At 42.1% G+C, this 15555-nt stretch overlaps 1 long non-coding RNA gene across 1 annotated transcript; it reads right to left on the bottom strand.

The window, feature by feature from the left end:
* Positions 1-11453: 11453 nt before the first annotated feature.
* LOC138993209 (uncharacterized) lies at positions 11454-14950 on the bottom strand. Its single transcript, XR_011468245.1, has 3 exons — positions 14808-14950; positions 12788-12934; positions 11454-12058 (listed from the first exon to the last, which is right to left on the bottom strand). It is a non-coding gene; the product is annotated as an uncharacterized lncRNA (long non-coding RNA).
* Positions 14951-15555: the final 605 nt, after the last annotated feature.

Below are 15555 nucleotides of genomic sequence, written 5' to 3'. Positions count from 1 at the left end.
CTTAGCCAGTCTCTAGAAATCATTAAAAAAGAAACTTTCACTCCCTGTCTGGTATACCTCATCTTACTTCTGTGAACCAATCATCCTTCAGTTTCCTATACTAACCAAAGGAGGGTGGTGAATATTTGAAATTCCACAGTTCTGCTGGGTCAAGGGTCAGCAAACTGTGGCCCATGAGCCCAATCTGGCCCACCTCCTTTTGTGTACGACCTGTCAGATAAGAATGGTTTTATTTTCTGACACATGAAAATGAAATAAAATTCACATTCCCATGTCTATAGATAAAGTTTTATTGGAACACAGCACATTCATTTACACACTGTTATGGCTGTTTTCGAGCTACAGGGGCAGAGCTTCACTATTAGTTGGGAAGTTCCCATTCCATTCAGTTTAACAGAATTAAATTTAAAAATAATATGGCAAATTCTGATTTCCTAGTAGAGCTATATGTCAAAAATTAATTTTGGAATTTAACCTGTAAATATTTAGGAAGTAACCCAGACAAATGGGGGAAAGCCATGACAAAAATATTGTATTTAATCTTTATTCTGTGAACCAAGTATGTACTCATCCCATGATTGTCTTTGAAATATTTATTCAAAAAGAAAAGAAACAATTGTAGTAGAATAGGCATTAAGCTGAAATTGATACTGTAGAAAATGAAATTATAGAGTCTTCAGCTAAATTATTCAAGATTTTAGCACAAGGTATTGAAATAATTCCCTTAATTCTCTGTTTTACTTTTGTGGCAAGACAACTGAGATAACTCTGACTAGATTAAAGCCTACCTAGAATGTCAAAGGCTTTTCTTTATAAGACTGTGGATGCTTACTGAACTCCAGGCTCCCGGGCTGCATTAGTCTTTGATTTTGCTGCTCCTTCCTTCTGCCTGTGTTCCCTTCCAGCGGAACCAGTCATTGGTGTGTGTGTGTGTGTGTGTGTGTGTGTGTGTGTGTGTGTGTAGGAAGAGTGTGTGGAAGAGCCAAACCGGCTCAGTCGCTGAGTATCATCCTGATGACTTAGCACCAGAAGCAAGCCAAGAATGTTATCAGAGGTCCAGAGAGCCAAAAACTTTGCTTGTACTACAAAACGTCAAGCTTTAAAAGTAAGAATTCAAATGCAAAGTTAAAACTCATATTGTAGATGTTCATTGCAGTGCTCTTTTGAGTAAAGAGCTGTAAACAGCCTGGGTCTCCAAAACAGTGGATTTTTAAATAGATTGTGGTACATACATGTAGAGAAATACTATTTAGAACTATGTGGCGCTATTGTAAAAATCCTATGTAAAACCCAATAGAGAAGTCCGGCACAGCCAGTGGGGCAATCTAGTAGAACTGGATGTATTGATATATTGATCCACTCAAGTTTCCAGTTTAGGAACCACCTCCTCTGTAAAGAGGTTCTACACCACCAAGCTTCTTGTGATCTCTCCTGCCCACAGTCCTGCATTTATTATCCAACTCTGCTGTTACCATGGTCCACTTACAATCAAAGTCTCCACAGCCTGTGGAGCCTCCCCATTCCAAAGTAATAAGGAAAGAAGAGAAGAGAAAGATTTAAAAAGTTAAATTGCAACAAACTTAATTACTGTTTTTCACAAGCAAAGTCATTTATTCAAATGATTATTTGAACTTTTTTATTTCATTTGAATATTTGATACAAGACCCTGTAGACATGAAAACGAACCAGGAGTTGTTGAACTTATCTAACTAGAAGATACCTAAATAGCACTCATTTGCAAGCAGCCTATCACCAAAAGAACAAGAGGTGGATTTGCATATTTGGGTCTGTCTGAGCCTTCTCGAAGAAGTCCCTTTGTGGCTCATCAAGGACTCTCCCTTGGCAATATCTGGACCCCTAGTCTACAGCATTTATTTAGTAAATATTATGGTCTGAATTGTGTCCCCCAAAATTCATATGTTGAAGTATTATTCCCCACGGACCTGAGAATGTGGCTGTACTTGGGGAGAGGGTCTTTAAAGATGTAATTAAGTTAAAATGAGGTCCTTAGGGTGGGCCTCAATCCAAAAGGACTAGTGTGCTTATAAGAAACTATTGAGCCGGAATGGCGTGGCTTAGCGGTTGGGCATTGACCTATGAACCAGGGGGTCACAGTTCGATTCCTGGTCAGAGCACATGCCCAGATTGTGGGCTTGATCCCCATTGAGGGGCATGCGGGAGGCAGCCAATCAATGATTCTCTCTCATCATTGATGTTTCTGTCTCTTTTTCCCTCTCTCTTCCTCTCTGAAATCAATAAAAATATTTTCTTCTTAAAAAATAAACTATTAAAATACAGATTCACACTGAGGCAAGAGCATGTGAAGACACAGGGGAAAGAAGGCCATCTACTAGCCAAGGAGAGAAGACTCAGAAGAAAACTGCTGACATCTTATAACCTCCAGAACTGTAAGAAAATTAGTGTCTGTTGTTTTAAAGCCCCTCAGTCAGTGGTACCCTGTTATGTCAGCCCTTAGCAAACTAGTACAGTAATTAATCTTTCATTAGGGAAAGAGATATCTTCCATTGCTCTTTTATAATTTGACACGAGTACCATTTAAAAACCTCTAATGTGTTTGTGTGTTTCTTCCCAACTAGAGAGTAAGATTCTTGAGGGAATTTCAACCCCAACCTATTCAGCTCAGTGTCCTTGTAGAACTTTTATTGACCTACTCAAATAACAAAATGTGTGACTTGATTTTGTGAAAAAGAAGAAGTGAGAAAAGAGAGGGAGAAAGTTGGTTTGGGTAGTGATTCTTTTAGTTCATAGTAAATCAACAAATGAACGGGTGCTTTAAGGCTTGACAGAGTGATTTTCTTGGACCTCCTCTCATTTACTCTTACCACAGTCCAGGAGAGCAGTGCCACCATTGGTTACACTTTACAGATAAGGAAACTGAGCTCAGAGCCACCCCATAAAGTGGTGGAGGGGCCAGAAGCAGGGGAGGAGTTCTAGGGCGTAGGCTGGGAGAACTGAGGAACCCCTCAACTGGGTGACCACGCTCACCAAACTCACCCACTCCCTCTCTGCAAACCAGACGGAGGCGGGCCTCCAAGCCTTGCCTTTCTCAGCTGAGCCCTTTGTATGATTCAGAGCGTTGGGCTAGCGAGGAGAGGGGTCCCTGCCACTAAAAAGAAAAGTGTGTGTGTGTGTGTGTGTGTGTGCGTGTGTGCCGGTAAGGAAATCAAGCTCTGGTGGTGATACTGTGCGCTTACTGCAAGTTCTCAAAGGTTTCTCAGGGCAGTTTTTTCTTGTTCCATTTGCGGTTTTCCGGCCACGGTCAGGGTGGCTGTGCACTTAGTCGCATTGCTGAACGCTCTCACTTCTCCATTCCCTGGGCTTCCTCCTGGGTGACCAGCTGGGTGACAGCTGGCCGGGTCTCTGTAGACCCGAGGAAGCCCTATAGCAGGGGGGATGTAGTTACACCATTTCTGCTCCATCTACATGGTCTGTCCAGCCTTTCTTTGAGGCTGCAAACCCTTTTTCCCATCGTCACGAACCCAGTAAGCAGGTTGGTAATAGCTGCTCAACACGTAGAGCAAGGAAGGATTTATATTCTGATGGAACAGATATTTTTCTCCAACAAATTAGTTAACTAATTGGGAAAATGAATTAAAATTAGATCTCTGATGCTCAGTGGTTGAGCATTGACCTATGAACCAGGTCAGATTCGATTCCAGGTCAGGGCACATGTCCAGGTTGCAGGCTCCATACCCAGTGAAGGAGGTGCAGGAGGCAGCCAATCAATGATTCTCTCTCATCACTGATGTTTCTATCTCTCCTTCCCTCTCTCTTCCTCTCTGAAATCAATAAAAAATATTTTTAAATATTAGCTCTCTGTCACAGGTCCTGGAATAAGACCTCAGCCCGCCCCCCCCCCCCCCCCGCCCCCCCACAGCACTGCAAAGACCTACCACCACACCCCTCCCTGCTCATGGGTGACACAAAATTAAAGCAGCTCTGAATAATACAGGCAGTACAAGGACCAAGAACGCTCTGACTTCGGTGAGGGTAACTTTGATGCTTTTTAAAGAATATCAAGGTCATTACCTCTCTTCCAGTTTTGTTTGGTTTTGTTTTCTTTCTAATTTGGATGAAGCCATTTAATTATTAAATTACCTTTTAGATTTCAAGCTTCAGTCCCTAGGATCTAATATGCACCTTGTAAATTTCTTAAAAACAAAAATCCAAATCTGTTCTTCAACCTCCAGCGGAAAGCTTCCCTTCTCTTTCATAATCAGTGCTCTGCCTGTGTTTCCCTAAGCTAGTCACTTCTCGAAAATATGTTGCACACCTATCTAGGTGTACCCGTCATGCAAGCAACTCACTGGCCTGAAGTTACTGGGCACATTTAACCCTGTCACTTGTTGGGACCTTATTTTGACGAAGAGCTGGCTTCCCTCCAGGTAGAGTTAGCAGGTGTCTTTGTGTCCCTCATGCCTAACCCAGTATCTCCAACAAAGGCGGCCCCATGAAAGGATGCTGAAATGAATGCTGTCTTCTGAGTGAGATGTCTGTGTGAACCGTGGCTGTTGGGGCTGGAGGGTTATTTAAAAATAAATAAATAAAAGATACCTTATCCTTTTCCACTCAGCATCTGTCTCTAAGGACTGCCTGAGTAGATGCAGAATATTCTGCAGACAGACAAGTGGATGGTATTCTGCATAGTTCGAGTAAACTCTCTCTCTGAACATATATCTGAAATGTGCAGAAACGTGCTGTAGGAAGGGGTGCCTGCAGGGTTTGCAGTGTTCATCTCAGGTCCTCGGGCTGAGCCCAGAGGAATCCAGGGCAGGGCTGGAGAGACAATGAGGGGGACGGTAGTGGCCCCAACTGCCGCTCAGATGCTCTTCTCCCGAGAAGCCTCCGATGGCGCCGAGGGAGCGGGTGGAGGCCAGCGACGATAAAGACCATCTGAATGCCTTTTGTGTGGCCACCCCCTGTGCCCAGAGATCTCCCTGACGCCTGTTTTCAGGCTCAGGCCCTGGAACAATTTCAAAGGGAAACCCCAGGACAGTGTCGCGGTCTCCCTCCAAGCTCCCCATTGTGACTCGCTGAACAAGGCTCCGCTGTGCCCTGTGAACGTGAACTCAGGACCGAGTTCTGCTGGGCCCAGAGAGGAGGAAACTCCATACCCCCGGGGCGCTCCCCCAGGCCAAGGGCGGGACAGTGCGCATCTGATCTTTTCTGGCTTCGGAAACCACGCTCACAGCGCACACTCACATCTGCGGGTCCCAGTTAAGTTTCGCCACAGCAGCTGCGGGCTCTTTGCGGCATGGGAGGGTCTCAGCCAGCTGCCACGGCTCTAAATTGCTGGTTTGCTAATCAGCACTGGGATCCCAGCCTCTGGTCCGCTCCCCAGGACACCTGAAATGACTGCGCAGTTTAAGACTTTTTTGCAAATGCCCGGTCTGCCATGAAGTTTGGACAAAAAGGATTTTCTTTCTCAACAGGATTACATTTTGTCATTGCTTTTTACATTAGGTTACCTATGATACTATTTTTGATTACTGGAAGAGTGTAGTTATTGCCTTTATTACGGGCAATGATAATCCTGAGTGTTTTCATTCCCAGGCCACCTGGGATCTACTCCTGCTGAGTGGCTGGTGAAAGTCGTGGTGGTTGCTCCGACCAGCACTGGCCTGCAAGTCGGATTCTTCTGTTGTGATTATTGATCTCTGTGCTTTCCTTTTCTCTCCAAAGGTTTGCAATGCCCTCTGCACCACGCGGAGGGCAGCCCAGGCATGTGGCTTCTGTAGGCTTTGAGTTACAAACAACACCTGATGTTGTTGTGTCTTTATCTTCCATCTCTTGTCATTTATTTGATTCCTTCTATCCTCATCTGTTTGCAGGCCCCATTAGAAGGGCACTGGTTCTGCTGCTCTCCTGGCCACATCCGCAGAAAATGCTGGAAGGAAGAGCTGTGAGTGGGCAGGACCCTCTGGGCAGGCTCCTTCTTGTGCCTCTGTGATTGCCTCGTCACCCAGAGTCCACAGTGCCAGGCCCCTGAAACAGAGGGTCCTTGGGACTTTCATTAAATTTAGCATTAAACCCTAGCTCTAGAAATCACCTTTCTCCCTCCCTCTCCCTCCCTCTCTTCCTCACCCCTCATAAGACCCTGCTCCCCACCCCTCACCCCCAATAAGCAGCAGCCCCACTATGAGGCAGTAGAAAACAGTACCTCGGCCAGGCAATGGTGACACTGTCTAAAACTCTGTCGGAACCTCTGTCAGGCTAAAGATAGCATCTTGGCCTAAGTTATGTTTCAGTTCTGGAGCCCCAAGGGTAGAACGACTCCTTGGCTACTCTCCCGTGAGGCTGGACAGAGGGATGTCAGAACAGACCTCAGAGCTGGCCTCAGAAATGACCTGTAGAAATGATTCATCATCCTTATCAACCAGCTTCCAGCACAAACACAAACCCCTTAACCCACAGTGTCTTGTGATTTTGCCCTGCATTATCTGTGACTTCCGCGATATATCAGAGAGTTGGGTTTTCAGCTTTAGCTCCCCATCTCTGATTGGCCAATTTAATATTTTTTCTTTCTTGCAAACTCCTGCTCATGCATTTCTTTGGTCGGGTGCCTGCAGGAGGTGGACTCAAGGAAAAACATTGGGGTTCCAGGAACGCCACTTCTCTTTGTATTATTCTAAGTACTCCCATAAGGGATCCAAACAAATGAAGACCCTGGGATTCTACTTAGCTTAACACAGAAGCCTGGCATTTATAAAACAAAGGGAAGGGCTACTGAAGAAGCAGCTACTCAGAGAATGACTATCCAAACACAAGTTGCTGACAGAGCTAATGATATTCCTCTGCTTCCAGGTGTGCCTGGGTCCCAGGGCGTGGTCCCCATGTCTTGGGCACAGAGACATGTCGGCTTGCTGTCTGTTTTTAGTCACCAGAAGGCTAGAGCTTTCCCCAGAAAGTGTTGTAAAAAATAGTTCCTCTTATTAATAGTATCGAGCAGACACACCCCAGAGACAAGGATTACAACACGCAGCAAGTAACGATGTCCTTTTCCAAAGGCTTGAAGAAAGTGAAGCTTTTCAGATCCTTTCAAACTTGTATCCCAGGTGTGAAGTTTTGTTTGAAATGCTCGAAAGGCCAGAGTTGTCTTGGTGAACATAATCGGTGCCTCACTAGGTCAGACAGGTGGGACATCTGACCTCTGCCGGCACTGTCCATGCCACTCAGGGCTTTGCCGGTCACCTCGCTTGTCTTCCATGTGCCCCTCAGAACAGGTTACTCACACTTCATGTGTCATATAAAACAGGAACGAGAGATGAGTAAGCCAGACAATACAGCAAGCTCCTGCGTGCTGAAACAAAATTGCTTCATTTTAGATTCCTCTGATCATCAACATTTGGAGTAATTTCTCCCTTTCTCCTTCTCTCCCTTCCTTTTATTCCTGTTTTCTAGTGCTCCTGCACCTGCATAGTACACCTATTGAATAACTCAGCTTTGGTGCCTCCAAGAGTCACGTTCAGAGAATCACATTCCTCAAAACTCTTTAATTTCCTGAACATCTTATCTCATTACGGTTCTATCTTCCATGAATGTATCTACAGTGAGAAAATAATCTCTTCCTACTCCTCACCTCACATATGAGGAACTTATTTGTGAATTTTCCAGTTTTCTTTGTGTAAATAATTTCTAGTTTCATACCATTGTGGTCCGAAAAGATGCTTGACATGATTTTTTCAGTCCTCTTAAATTTATTATGTGTTTTGTGGCCTAACATATTATTTATCTTGGAAAATATTCAATGTGCACTTGAGAAGAATGTGTATTCTGTTGGTTTGGATGGAATGTGCTGTAAATATCTAAGCTCATCTGGTCTTACCTGTCATTTATTTAAGGCCGATGTTTCACTGTTGGTTTTCTGTCTGGGTTACCTATCCATTGATGCAAGTTGGGTATTGAAGTCCCCTACTGCCATTGTATTGCTGTCTATTTCTCCCTTTAGGTCTGTTAATATTTGCTTTATATATCCAGGTTCTTCTGTGTTGGACGGATAAATATTTACAAATGTTATATCTTCTTATTGGATTAACTCTTTTATCACTATGCCATTCTTTGTCTCTTATTACAGTCTTTGTTTTAAAGTTTATTTTGGGAGAGACCAAGATGGCGGCGTAGGTAAACACCGGAGACTGCTGCCACAAACAACCATTTCAAAAATACAACTAAAAGACGGAACGGACATCACCCAGAACCACAGGAAGGCTGGCTGAAGAGAGACTCTACAACTAGAAGGAAAGAGAACAGCAAACCGAGGCTCAGAGGCGGCGCAGTGTGGAAAATACAAAGGTACCGAGGTGTGCGCGCAAAGCGGGCTGGTGGCTGAGGGCGCGGTTGTTGTTTTCGGTCGGGAGTGAGTCTCAGACTCTGGGCTCCAGATCCGGGCGAGTCTCTAGGGACCCAGACTCAAACGGGAGAAGCGGGATTATCCGGCATCAGTTGGAACCTGAGGGCAGCTTTCTCTCCGAGGTTTGCAGCGGCTGCCGGGGTTCTGAGAAGCAGAGCCTCTGGGAACGGGACTGAGAGTGGCCATAACTGCTCCCTCCGCCCGCCCTGTTGATCCCGCCCCGCCCAAACCCTGCGCACAGCCATTTGCCGATCGCCTCAGGCAAAGGCTGGATTAGCGCCTCCCCAGAAGGCAGACGTTTTCCATACAGCTGATTCCTATAGCCAGTCGGCCTGGTGGTCAAATCCCTCTAGTGTTTACTACAACAATTAAGGCTTGGCTAGAACAAGACTGCGCACAAAGACCACAAGGGGGTGCACCAAGAAAGCATAAAAGATGCGGAGACAAAAAAACATGACAGAAATGGAGGATATGGAGCTAAGAATCGCAATTTTGAGGGCTTGCTATAAACTTGTGCAGAGCCTCACGAAAACTAATGAGACCCTCGATGCTACGATAAAGAAATTAGAAAGTAAGCATACACGGACTGAAATAAAGAATATTATACCAAATAGCAGACCAGAGGAGCACAAGAATCAAACCAAAGATTCGACAAAAAACACCCAACTGGAAAAGCAAAATGAAAAAAGAATCCTAAAGTGTGAAGATAGTGTAAGGAGCCTCTGGGACAGCTTCAAGCGCACTAATATCAGAATAATAGGGGTGCCAGAAGATGAGAGGCAGCAAGATATTGAAAACCTATTTGAAGAAATAATGGCAGAAAACTTCCCCCACCTGGAGAAAGAAATGGACTTACAGGTCCAAGAAGCGAAGAGAACCCCAAACAAAAGGAATCCAAAGAGGACCACACCAAGACACATCATAATTAAAATGCCAAGAGCAAAAGACAAAGAGAGAATCTTAAAAGCAGCAAGAGAAAGAGACTCAATTACCTACAAGGGAATACCCATACGACTGTCAGCTGATTTCTCAACAGACACTTTGCAGGCCAGAAGGGAATGGCAAGAAATATTCAAAGTACTGAATACCAAGAACCTACAACCAAGATTACTTTATCCAGCAAAGCTATCATTCAGAATTGAAGGTCAGATAAAGAGCTTCACAGATAAGGAAAAGCTAAAGGACTTCATCACCACTAAACCAGTATTATACGAAATGCTGAAAGGTTTCCTTTAAGAAGAGGAAGAAGAAAAAGGTAAAGATACAAATTGTGAACAACAAACATGCATCTATCAACAAGTGAATCTAAGAATCAAGTGAATAAATAATCTGATGTACAGAATGAACTGGTGATTACAATGAATCAGGGACATAGAAGGGGAATGGACTGACTATTCTTGGGGGGGGGGGGCGGAGAAGGGGAATGGGAGATGCGGGAAGAGACTGGACAAAAATCGTACACCTATGGATGAGGACAGTGGGTGGGGAGTGACGGCGGAGGGTGGGGCGGGAACTGGGAGAAGGGGAGTTATGGGAAAAAAAGAGGAACAAATGTAATCAGAACAATAAAGATTTACTTTAAAAAAAAATAAATAAAAAAATAAAGTTTATTTTGTCTGACTTAAAACAAATTTGTCCTTGGGGAGAAACTTTGAAACTATGTTAAATACCCTATTTCTCATCTAACTTTCAATTTATAAATCAGCATAAACTCATGGTTTCTATATTATTCAATAGGTTATAATCTGTTCCCGATCATTCATTTTAATTTGTTTCTCTTATTATTTATTTTATACTGAAATTGACCCAGATTTGGCAAATGGGAGTTCCTTAAAAGTGGTTTTAGTGCCTTTTTCCAGGTGCCATCATTTTTTTTTTGAGTACTTTCTTGCTTTCTGTTCCAACAACATGTTCCAACCTCATCTTGCACTTTCCTTGTTCTAGCCTTGGAACTGAATATTTCTCCAAGAAATCCTGTATTTCTTTTAAAGAGGAGAATGGTAGTTAAAAGTCAAGATCCAAGCACTGTGTACATTCATTTTTATTGGGATAGTGCTTCTCCCAGACCATCTTCGTGAGCAGAATGAGGGAAGAGAAGGATTGTACTTGCACACTCTTACACAGTACATTTATATTTATTTTTCTCTATATATCTCCCTAACATGTAATTCTGTCCTTGGAGATTGAGATGATAGGGGAGATGCTGCCATTAAGTTTGGGGTCATGAAGGTGTGGTTCTTTCCTGGTTTATGTTTGTTGGTTGCTTGGCCGGTGTATTAGTCTGCTAGAGCTATCATAACTAAATACCCCAGACAGGGTGACTTAAACACCAGAAATTTATTTTCCCACAGTTGTGGAGGCCAGAAGTCTGAGATCAAGGAGTCAGCAGGGTTGGTTTCTCTCGAGACCTCTCTCCTTGAAGTACTCCCATGTCATCACACGATCTTCCCTTGGTCTGTGTGTTATGGCCTAACCTCCTCTTCTTGTAAGGACACCAGTCATAACAGAACAGCGCTCACCCATATGACCTCATTTTAACTTAAATACTTCTTTAAAGGTCCTACCTCCAAATACAGTCACATTCTCAGATACTCAAGGTTAGAGCTTCAACTTATGAGTTGGGGTGGGGGGAGGTACAACTCAGCACGTAACAGTTGATTTACCAGAAATATGAGCATGCAATTTCCAAAGGTCTAGATGTCATAATTCAAGGCATGTCAAAACAAATAATAATAAAGATTCTTGAAAGAAACAAGCCAGCTCATAATTCCCTCCCTTTAGTGGGGAATGTAGTGGGGAAACCCAGTCTAAATTGTGCAATGGGCCAAGTCTGCCTTCAGTTCATGACCTCCTTCTATTCTAGGCCATTCCCATAAGTCTGTCGAGATTTGTTCTCCACAATATTTGTAATGCAATTATATTAAATTTATCATTTTACTTTTCTTATTTAATGTTCTGAAAACATCTTCCTAGAATTTATTAATTTATTAAAAATTCATTATTTAAGATTGATCCTCAAGGTAAGCAAAAACAATATTGAGAGGCTTCTAGTTCTCAAAATTTTTATTTTTCATTCACAGTATTTTCATTTTTAAATGTCTCAACAAGACCATAAGAGAAAAAAATTTCTTCTTCATTTATTTCCATCTCACTTTTTTCCACATTAGTATTTATTAGGCTGAAACTTACCAGCAACATCAAAAGCAACCAGAATGTTAAATTTAGAGAAAAACTAATTTTATCTTACAGAGGATTTTAAAGCCGATTTCATGATTAACCAGATACTTTGTTCCTTTTCTCCCGAGTCTCTCTTTTCTCATTCATGTAGCACAATGTTTGTAAAAGACCAGACCACAGAATATTCTCTCCCACTTTGGTTTCGGTTTTCCAATAAAGCAGCATTTGGCTACTGGATGTTATTTATATAAAGTCACTGAAGAGGTTTTTTGTCTTGAGAAGACACCATGCTCACTTGCATTTTACTTTATTATTTTCTATTTTAGAAATAAAGCCATATTTGCCGATGACGATTAAAAAACGCCAGGGTAATTTATGTTTGTCCTCAGGGATCTTCACAGTGTTTTGGTTGAATCAACTCCAGGAGTGGCCATGGACAGTGTAGGGACTCAGGCTTCCAGCTGAGCTGTTTGGGACAAGGCTCTCGATCTCGTGGAGATCCAGCTTCCTCTGCCATAAAAATGAGGGCAATAGCACACAGCAAACATTCAACAATAACTCAGTGTTGAATAATGTGAACATTTTAAAAGATGTGCACAAACTCTTTAGCGCATTGCCTAAAGCAACGGTTCTCAACCTGTGGGTCGCGACGGGGTCGAACGACCCTTTCACAGGGGTCGCCTAAGACCATCGGAAAACACATATATAATTACATATTGTTTTTGTGATTAATCACTATGCTTTAATTATGTTCAATTTGTAACAATGAAATTGGGGGTCACCACAACATGAGGAACTGTATTAAAGGGTCTCGGCATCAGGAAGGTTGAGAACCACTGGCCTTAAGGATGCAAAACCTTCTGCAACAATGCTAATTACCCCAAGAGAAGAATCAAGAAAAAAGGCTGGAGGAAAAGAGAAACGGCAAGTTTTATTATTCTTATTTATAGATTTATTAGGTGAAAGATTAAGTAATTTGTGTAAGAGCTTAAGTGAAAAATGAGAGGAACTGCAACCCATTTCCTTTGGACAAGCTATCCCATATCTTTATAATTATACGGTAGGTGACATAGACCATCACACTTTCCTTTATTTCATTTTGTGCACTGGACTGACATCCCAACTTTATGCCGAGCCCCTCACCCTGGAGCTGCATTTATGATGCCTCCTGAATCTCAGAGAGTCAGTCATCCCTCTCTTGCCATCACAGTTAAGAAACAGTTTGGGGGACATGCTCACCTGGGACGGCCAACGTGTACCTTCCCGCGTGAATAAAAACACACTGTATTTTCTCCTCGGGATTGTCCTCTTTCCCTCCATCAGCTCCCTGAATCTGTAATGTTGCAGATTTTACTCCATGCAGACTGCGGCATTCACACTGTGAGTCTGGATGAGACACAGTAGAGTTTGAAAAGTGGGAAACAGAACAGTTCCCTTTTCTCTCCCAATTTGATGCATTCTTTGCATTTTGCATATATTTTTTTCTTCCTCTTCTACCTCTTTTCCTTCTCCTTTCATATTCTGCATTGAGAATTTCCAGCGAGCTCAATCCTTTATGGGTACTATCTCATTTAATCCTCAAACTTGCGCTTTCCATTTTAAAAACCAGAAACCAAATTTAGTGAGTTCAAAAACTTTGTCAATCTTGAGCTCTGGCTGAGGGATAACTGAGCCCTTGTCCCTGCCAGATGTGGCCACTTAGACACTTATTAGTCTCCACACCTTACACTTCCCAACCCAACCATCAAATTCCAACTCCTCAATCAAAGCCCAGCACCAGGCAGGAATCCCCTGGAGCCTCCTCATGCCGTTCCCCCTCCGTGCCCCTGCTAACAATGGTCAGCATCTCTCCACTGGTGATTAAATGAAGTCGCAATTGATTTACCTGAGTATTCAAGACCACACCATGTCCTCAACCCACCCTGTCTTCTTCATTTTCTGAGCTTCCTTAACTTCTCATGGCTGACCCACTTTTCAAAATTTTCCCCCAACATTATAAACACACCCTCTCTGTTTCTGTTTCTCTCTCTCACACACACTCTCTCCACACACACACACCATTACACACATATCTCTGCACACATAGACCATGTTTGCATGCACACAAACCTACCTACATTCATTTAACACACATAAACACATCACTGCATAACCACACATGCATAAACACACAAAAACATCCTTACATACAGCACACCCCTACTTACATATCCTTACTCACACACTCCCCGGAGCATAAATACACATTCTACACAAGCAAATGTCTTTACACATACTCAGACCTTGCGCGCGCGTGTGCGCGCATGCACACATATACACATCTGTGTACATACATAGGCCTATACATAGACACACCCCCTACACACATACAAATTCCATTCCTATACACACATACCTACACGTGCACACACACACCTTACACACACATGCACAACCAGGCCAGTATCTGAATATGAATGAAAAGTGAAAGAAACTAGGGCTTCATTTTATCATTTAACAATTCCAAAGATGGAACTGAGGGAAATTTTCTTTCTTTGTTAAATATGTATCTTTAAATAACGTGCATTGGCAATAAATGTATACTGAGAAGAGAAAGATCCTTTGAAACAATGTGATTGAGAAGTTTTGTGCAGAGGAAACACTTTAGGCAACTGAAATAAGACAGCACGAATAATTGCAATTTAAGAAAGAGGAGGAAGAAGACACCTTTGTGTCTTTGTTTTGTGTCTTTGCTTTGCTTCTTACAGGCTTATGGACTTGAAAGCTTCATCACAGTGAGAAAGCTGCCATCCCTTTTTATGTGACACTGCTATTCTTTTCTTTATTAATATTCGATTACCCATAATTTTTTGCAACATATCAGTTTTCCATGGCTCAAGGCTAAAGACGTTTTTTAACTGAGCAAGTGTATCCTAGCTTTGCAACAACAGTGACAAAACAGAGACTCAATCAAGAGACATCTTCCTCATACCTTTATTATCAACAACTTAAGAAGGGGGAACTATGGGAGTTTTAAGAAATCAGATATCAGGCTTGACTTGCTGCTGCTTATATGATCTGGCTTCCCATCATCTACATGGCTACGCTAAATTTCTTTCACTTCAAAAAGAATTATAAGAAGATACCATTATACCAGGAACAAATACAGCTTGTTATCCTCAAATCTATGTGTTTAATATTTATGAGGAGTTAAGTACCATGCACAATAAAACCATTTCCGATGTGTCAAGTGTTATAGTGAGTCATGGGTCTGTCTTACCCGATAAATGTAACAGGACATCCTGTAGTTGCTGTGCAGTTTTTCCAATGCTTCTAATTTTTTCTTTCTTCTTCTTTTTCTTTTTCTTCTTCTTCTTCTTCTTCTTTTTTTTTTTTTTTTTTGGTTCTGCATGAGGTGCAAAGGCAATTGAATTTTAACCAAATGTTAAAACATGCTATAATTATAGTTGCATTCATGTATAAAAAGAGACTACTGGAGAAGTGCTGTATGTAATAACATCCCTGCAGAATAGATTTCTATTTTAGAGCACACTTCCCCTTTCTATTGATTTTTATTCATCCCTACTCTCCTCTTCCCCTCATTCTCACTTTTGCTGGTGCTTGGTTTTGATTATTATTTTTTGCTTTTACTGGAAAATAAGGAACCTCTCTGAGAGGATAAAGAACATGCAATTTTGCTTTGGTGACATGCTATTTCACACTGAGTTTCCATATCTACTTTGAAATGATTTCATATTTCTTCCCAATAGAATGGTGAAAGAATCATCAAATCAAGCAGACAGCAGCTACTGGGCCACCATTAAAATTTTGAGAATTCACAAATTATAACAAAATTCAGTGAATATGTATAAAAAGAATGAACAATTAAATTAATACATTATTATTGAGGTTTTACTTAAAGAATATAATTCATGGTTTCTTTAGCCAATAATGATGACAATGACCCTTCATCAACATTAACAAATTAAGTTGTATCTGGTTTTCACAAATGTCCTCAAATTTCTTAA

Source organism: Myotis yumanensis, unplaced genomic scaffold (genome assembly GCF_028538775.1).
Source record: "Myotis yumanensis isolate MYYU_CA2020_CCGP unplaced genomic scaffold, mMyoYum1.0.hap1 SCAF_15, whole genome shotgun sequence".
In the NCBI taxonomy this organism is placed as follows: Eukaryota; Metazoa; Chordata; class Mammalia; order Chiroptera; family Vespertilionidae; genus Myotis; species Myotis yumanensis.
This window is presented reverse-complemented; position numbering and strand designations above follow the sequence as displayed.